At 34.3% G+C, this 7,049-nt stretch overlaps 1 long non-coding RNA gene across 2 annotated transcripts; it reads right to left on the reverse strand.

Moving 5' to 3' along the window:
- Positions 1-814: 814 nt before the first annotated feature.
- On the reverse strand, positions 815-5,181 carry LOC125496897 (uncharacterized). Of its 2 annotated transcripts, none has more exons than XR_008968978.1 (2): positions 4,803-5,181; positions 815-2,280 (listed from the first exon to the last, which is right to left on the reverse strand). It is a non-coding gene; the product is annotated as an uncharacterized LOC125496897 (long non-coding RNA). The 2 variants fall into 2 exon arrangements; XR_007273292.2 differs by having other exon boundaries at positions 815-2,390.
- Positions 5,182-7,049: the final 1,868 nt, after the last annotated feature.

Raw genomic sequence — 7,049 nt, forward strand, 5'->3', positions numbered from 1 at the left:
TGGCACCCTTCGATATTCAAAGGTGTCATAGGAACAAGCACTAGTAGAATAATTGATTATTGCTGTAATTTTACCCATAGGCAGCAATATATGACGTAAAATTAAAAGGTAAAATATAAAATAAAGATATTGATGTGGTTTTGGCCCAAAACCGCAGCAATATGGCTTCAGCGGAAAATTTTTGAAAAAAAGTTGACTTGTTGACCAGACATATTGCTGCGGTTTTTTTGTAAAAACCGCAGCAATATATTAAAATAATATTTTAATATTCCCATGTATTTTGTAAGACTATTGATGTGGTTCCTTTGAACACCCGCAACAATATACTATTCCTGTTTATAAAAGAGGAGTGCGACCCGACCAATTTTAGGGTTTCTTTAAAATTCATTGGGAAAATATAAAAGAGGAGTGTGACCCAATCACAGCCGTTTTCATCCTTCTTTTTGACCGTTCCTCTTCCTCACTCTTGTCTTCCTCTCTCATCCTAATTTCTCATCCTTCCTCCTCTGGTTTGCAAACACGAAAGCTCCTCTGATTCACTGGCCAACCTTCTCCAAACACGAAAACTCCGTCGATTGACTCCTCGTTCGTTGGCTGTATTTCGCTCGAGTCCTTGTTCGTCGGTTGTGATTCGCTCGAGTCCTTGTTTGTCGCCCATGCTTCTCCTTCATCGACCATTCGAAGCTTTACAGTGAGTGTAGTGAGACAGTTGAACGGTGCTTCTCCATCATCAACCGTTCGAAGTTTCACGGCGAGGAGTAATGTGATGGCTTCGCCACCGGATGGGTTTGACCATTGGTGGTGTTTGTTTTCCTTTTTTTTTTTTCCAATTTTCAGATTTTTTTTTAATTTATTTTCTGCAGTTTGTTGTTTTGTTTATTTTTATTTTGATCTATTAGTGCTATTTGATCTTAATTTACATTTTAATTTTCTCATTGATGCCTTGGTTAAAATAATTAATTCATCCTGTTTCTTTTAGTTTTTTCATTTCAGTTTCTTAATTTTTTTAGTTTCTTGCGTTTTTAGTTTTAAGTTGCTTCTTAGTCTTTCCATTTCAGTTTTTAAATTTTTTAGTTTGTTTTTTCTCAGATTTAGTTTTTCTTTTGTATTGGGGGTTTGTAATAGTGAATTATTGTAGCTATGTAACATATTATATTGTACTATAACTACAAAAAATTTACGCCTCGAAAAAAATTCAATTTTTTTTTACCAGCCCAACGTCTATTGCTGCGGTTTTAGGAACCACAACAATAAACCTGTTTTTTTTTAATATTGAAAAAATACCTATTGCTGCAATTTTTGTCAGGAACCACAACAATAGCTTGACCTATTGTTGCGGTAAAAAACCGCAGCAATAGGTTAATTACCTATTGATGCGTCCTTAATTGTCGCGTGGCCAAAACCGCAGCAATAGGCCAGTTAATGACCGCAACAATAATAATTTATTCCAGTAGTGAAGCGAAAGTGGTCTTTTGTTGATCACTTGGATGGATTGGAATTCGGAAAAAGCATGAATATCCATCCAAGTAACAGAAAAACGAATACTTCGCCGACCTGTCCAACATCAGATCAATGAAAGGGAGAGGAAATTGATCTTTGCGAGTGGCTTTATTCAATTTTCTATAGTCTATACGCATGCGCTACCCTGACACAGTTCTAGTGGAACTTTCTTCTCCCTTATCATTCTTAACAACGGTCATACCTCCTTTATTTGGAACAACTTGTATTGGGCTAACACACTTACTATCAGATATAGGATAGATTATACCAGCATCAAGCAATTTGAGAATCTCTTTGCGAACTACCTCCATCATATTTGGATTAAGTTGTCTTTGAGGTTCAATAAAAGAAGCATGATCATCCTCAAGAATAATCTTATGCATACAAAATGAAGGGTTAATCCCTTGATATCATCAATGTTGTACCCTATAACATTTTTATATTTTCTCAAAATGGTGAGCAATTTTCAATTTGCATGTCATCAAGAATATCATTGACAAACTGGATAGGTCTTACTAGGACCCAAGTATGCATATTTGAAAAAAGGGGGTTTTTAATTCTACCTTAGGAGACATAGTACTCTCCTTAGTTTCCTCGTGTGTCAACACCTCCTTGATAGGCTCATCACTAGGTAATGAACATGATTCCTCTAAGAGCCTCTTGTACGCCTTAGTTTCCCGATACTCTTCATCGGCACCTCCCATGAGAACAGTTTGTCGTGAATCATCAAGTTGTAGACTAGAAGCTTTTACCTCAATCGCCTCATCTAGAGCATCCACCCTATAGATAGTCGATAATAATCATCACTAAGCACGTGCAATAAGCTCTTTAAACCCCTAGGCTACCCTAGTGGACGAGTAAGGTATCCTGAAGGTTTTCAGAAGCCATACCTACAAAGCCAAATGATGAATTCCCAAACCGTATAGCGAAACAAGATAATCATGAAAAATAAAATTCATTTTCTTTCGAAATAATTTATGCGTTACAAACCAACAAGCACGACTTAATTTTCCATGCAAACAAGACTTAGCAACCTCAGCGATCAACCAGTCTTACCACACATCTCCCCCAAACTTGACTTAGTTGTATAATAACAACTTCTCATTTTAGTTGTGTAAAACAAAACAAATAAGTCGCTCACGTGTTTAAGAGGTTACAATAAAAATCACTCATCCTAAATGCTTTAAATCACATCAACTTTACGTATCCGTGTTCTTTAGATTTGCAACTTGACTTTCTCCACTTGTAATGTCAAGATGCAATACAAAAGTCATGAGTTCTATAAAGGGTAGGCTTGGTAAAATGGGATTAGATGACGTTATTTGGGAATGTGGTGCTCAAAAATAAACGAAAACTTGATTCTACTATAGATTCCAAATGTCGGATTCAATCCAACCTTATATCCGCCAAACTCCATATAAGCTTGCCCTTTTCTTCTCTCACAATCAATTTCTTTTAAGCAGAAACTAAGGAACTTGTATGAACATTGAAACTTACATTGAGGAGATAATGCACATACATGCGAATTATATATTTTTTTCATTCTTCCCCATTTTGTTTCTTTTTCTCAAATTCATCTCTTTTTTTCCCTTCAAATTCCTTTTGTTTTCAAGAATCGATGTCTCTTTTTTCCTTTCTGTTTCGAATCACTCATAGGACATACAAATTAATCCACCTTCAAGACAAAACCTTAAAAAAGGCTCTAGGGTTATATAATGTAAGGCTATCAGAAAGGGAATCATGAGGCTCAATTTGGTTCATCCCAGGGGTAAATGTAGAATGGGAAAAAAAAATTATTGTGGCCCTAAGATGTTGAAGCTCTAAACATCTAGAAAGAACATCAAAAGGCTATCAGAAAGGGAATCATGAGGCTCAATTTGGTTCATCCCAGGGGTAAATGTAGAATGGGAAAAAAAAAATTATTGTGGCCCTAAGATGTTGAAGCTCTAAACATCTAGAAAGAACATCAATCATTCGTCCATATTGCATCACAAAGTCTCAAATAGTCGGAGAGCAAATCCAAGATTCAAATAACATGAAGGATAACTAACACACATGAAAAGAACACGACTCATATAATGTGCAACAGTCAAATATGGCTCAAATCCTTACCAAGGTGCTCAAGCTATTATTGTCGGTCGAGTCAATATCAAAGGAGACCATTCTAGCCACAAACCAAATCAAAGAGGGATTTATGGTATCTTTCATGCAATATGACATCAATTCAGTGCAAGTCGATTCATAACAAAACATTTAAGACAATGGTTTTCAAAATTGTCACTTGAATTGCCATTCGACTTGAAAATATCAAACTAATAAAAAACTACCAAAAAGAAACAAAAGTAAATAAAATGACTATATACAATGAATCCCTCCCCCACATTTAGATGTTGTAATGTCTATAGTGCAATAGTAAGGCGCAAGAAGAAAGGGGGGAGGTAGTCAAAAGATCTCACTGAGGAGGGAAAGATGGAGGATTGGGGAACCCTCCAGATTGCATCTAAGAGCTAAAAATCTCCAAAAGCGCAGACATAGATGACAATTGCTGCTTTATGTGCTTCTGCTCATTTACTCTTAGAAATAAGACCCTTTTTCATAGGAACGGATTTGACCTTAGAAGTAGAGCTTAGGCACGTTTTTTTGTCGAGCATTTAGAGTTCGCGCCATCACAAGATAGATAGGGCACTACCAAACCTCACTAACGTGTAGATTAATGAACAAAACAGAGCCCACACACAATATTGTCAATGAAAACCTATGCACTCGACTAATCGAGCAGTTCAAACCAGAAAACGACTAGCATAACTCATCCAACAAAGAACAGTTCATTCTAACCAATTTCAGCAATTCAGTCAGAAATACTCTCTAAAATTCCCAAATCGTGCAAAATTTTGGCAAAATAGTCCAGCAACAGAATTCGTCAGTGCAAATTTCCACTAACTAGTTCAAATGTAGGGTTCGAACTCTCGTGCAAGTAGGAATAGGGTTAACATCAATCAATTCAAGCAACAAAATCTCCAAACCATCAAATTTGCAGCAAGTTATTTTGGAAATTCGTCTAAGTATCGAGTCAAGATTTCAAGAATCTAATTCAAGAGAGGAGTGAAGAACAGGGAAGGTAATCTACCATTGCCATAAGGAACACCAACTATTACTGAAAATTCAAACACAGTAGTCGAATTTGCAACCAAGAACAGGGGAATTACGTTGGTATTATTGAAGCAAGGAGCAACAATGGAGGTCCAATGATTTAAAAAAACACGAAGGAGAGAGAAAGATGAGTGAACTTAGCTGTGAAATACCAGATTCAAGCATCAAGAGGAAAAAATCATGGAGTTCCAATCTCTTTAAGTTTTCGTTTCGATCTCGTGCTCTCTCGTTTTTTTTTTCTGCTGGTAGGGACGAATTGCAGAGGGGTTGCGTTCTTTTTTTTTTTCCCTTTGTTTCGTTGATGGGACTAGTTGCATTACAGCAAGAACCGCGATGGGTTGGCGGTAGTCGGGAACAAACCGCGATGGGTTGGTAGTTGTCGAGAACGAATTGCGATGGGTTGGCGGTAGTCGGGAACGAATAGCAATGGGTTGGCAATACCCACTGACCTTGTGGTTTCTGTTCCTTTTTATTGTTTTACTGATTGCGAGTTGGTCACGGTGGGAGGGTAGGTGTTGCGATGGGTTGGTAGTTCCCACCTGAGTCATCACTTGTCTGCAAATTGGAGGAGTGCACTTGAAATGTTGAATAGTTGACTAAGGGTGCGTTCTGTTCAACTTAAAAAATTAAGTTTCAGGTTCAATAAGTTCAGATAAGTTCAGATAAGTTGCAATAAGGTCTAATAAGTGCAATAAGTTCCAATAAGGTCTAATAAGGTCCAATAAGTTCCAATCAGGTGCAATAAGTTCCAATTAGGTCTAATAAGGTTCAATAAGTTCCAATCAGGTCTAATAAAGTCCAATAAGGTCCAAATAGTCAATGTTTAATAAACATTTGTATTATTGTCCACTATTTTGTTATTCATAATTTCATATCACTATTAGCGGATTATGTTATTATTAGAATTATAATTAAAGTACCACAATGATTATATATATTTACTTGTATTAGTCTCTATTATTTTTATTTATTTATTGTATTATGTCTATCATTTTATTATTTATTTGTATTATGTCTATTATTTTATTATTCATATTACTATTAGCTGATTATGTTATTATTAGAATTTTTTATTAAAGTACCACAATGTATAGTATTATACTTGTATTATTGTCTATTATTTGATTATTCATATTGCTATTGAATGATATTATAATCATGGTCAAATAATTAAGGTTAACAATAATAATAATAATAATTACAAATAATAATAATAATAATAATTACATAATAATAATTAAGGTTAACAATAATTATAATCATGGTCAAATAATTAAGGTTAACAATAATAATAATAATAATAATAATAATAATAATAATAATTACATAATAATAATTAAGGTTAACAATAATAATAATGATTATTAATTTTTTGATTTTCTACTAGTGTTTTATAAAATTAAAACAACACTATTAGATATATTAGTGATGAAAGTTATGTATAGGCAAATATATAAATAGTAATTTTTTTGTTAAATTAATTATCATAAGAGATAATTAATAATCATTATTTTTAAAGGACGAATTATAATAATTATTATTCCATAAAAAATTTGAGGGGTAGTATTTACGTTAGTGGTATTTATGTTATTCATGGTCAATGTTTTTGTCTAATAAGGTCAAATAAGTTTCAATCAGGTTCAATACGGTCTAATAAGTTTCAATCAGGTCCAATAAGGTCTAATAAGTTTCAATCAGGGTCAATAAGTTCCAATAAGGTCCAATAAGGTCAATCAGGTTCAATCAGGTCCAATAAGTTCCAATCAGGTTCAATCAGGTCCAATAAGTTGAATCAGGTGCAATCAGGTCCAATCAGGTTTAATAAGTTCCAATAAGTTCAGTTCAGGTTCAATAAGTTCAGTTCAGATAAGTTCCAATAAGTTCAGGTCCAATAAGTTGAATAGAACGCACCCTAACTCTAGTCCATAGATTTCACGTGAATAGCGCCATATAATGCTAGATTCCACCTGTACAAACACGCACCAAAACTGGAGAAATTATACTCTAAAAGAAAAAGTACTACAATATTAAACTAACTAACTAAGAATATAAACTAATGAACCACTTAAAAAAACACAAAACAATATATAAACTAAGGTCCTATATCTACATTGTATAAGAACATATATTTTTGGGTTTTTGTTATTTTTTTTTTTTTTTGTTGTTTTTTTTTGTTAAAAGGATAAATAATAAGAAAAGTGAAAGAGAAAGATTGGGTTGCCTCCCAAGAAGCGCTAGTTTAAGGTCATCTAGCTTGACCACCTTTTCACGTTACTCTGAATAAGGGTCGGAAAGGGTGTAAACCGCCTCCCTTCAATGGGTTCACCTTCTCGGTAGTGTTTAAGATGTTTTCCAGTTATCTTAAAAGAGCAAGTTTCTTCACTCCAAATCTCAACCGA

This window comes from Beta vulgaris, chromosome 4 (genome assembly GCF_026745355.1).
Source record: "Beta vulgaris subsp. vulgaris cultivar EL10 chromosome 4, EL10.2, whole genome shotgun sequence".
Classification (NCBI taxonomy): domain Eukaryota; kingdom Viridiplantae; phylum Streptophyta; class Magnoliopsida; order Caryophyllales; family Amaranthaceae; genus Beta; species Beta vulgaris.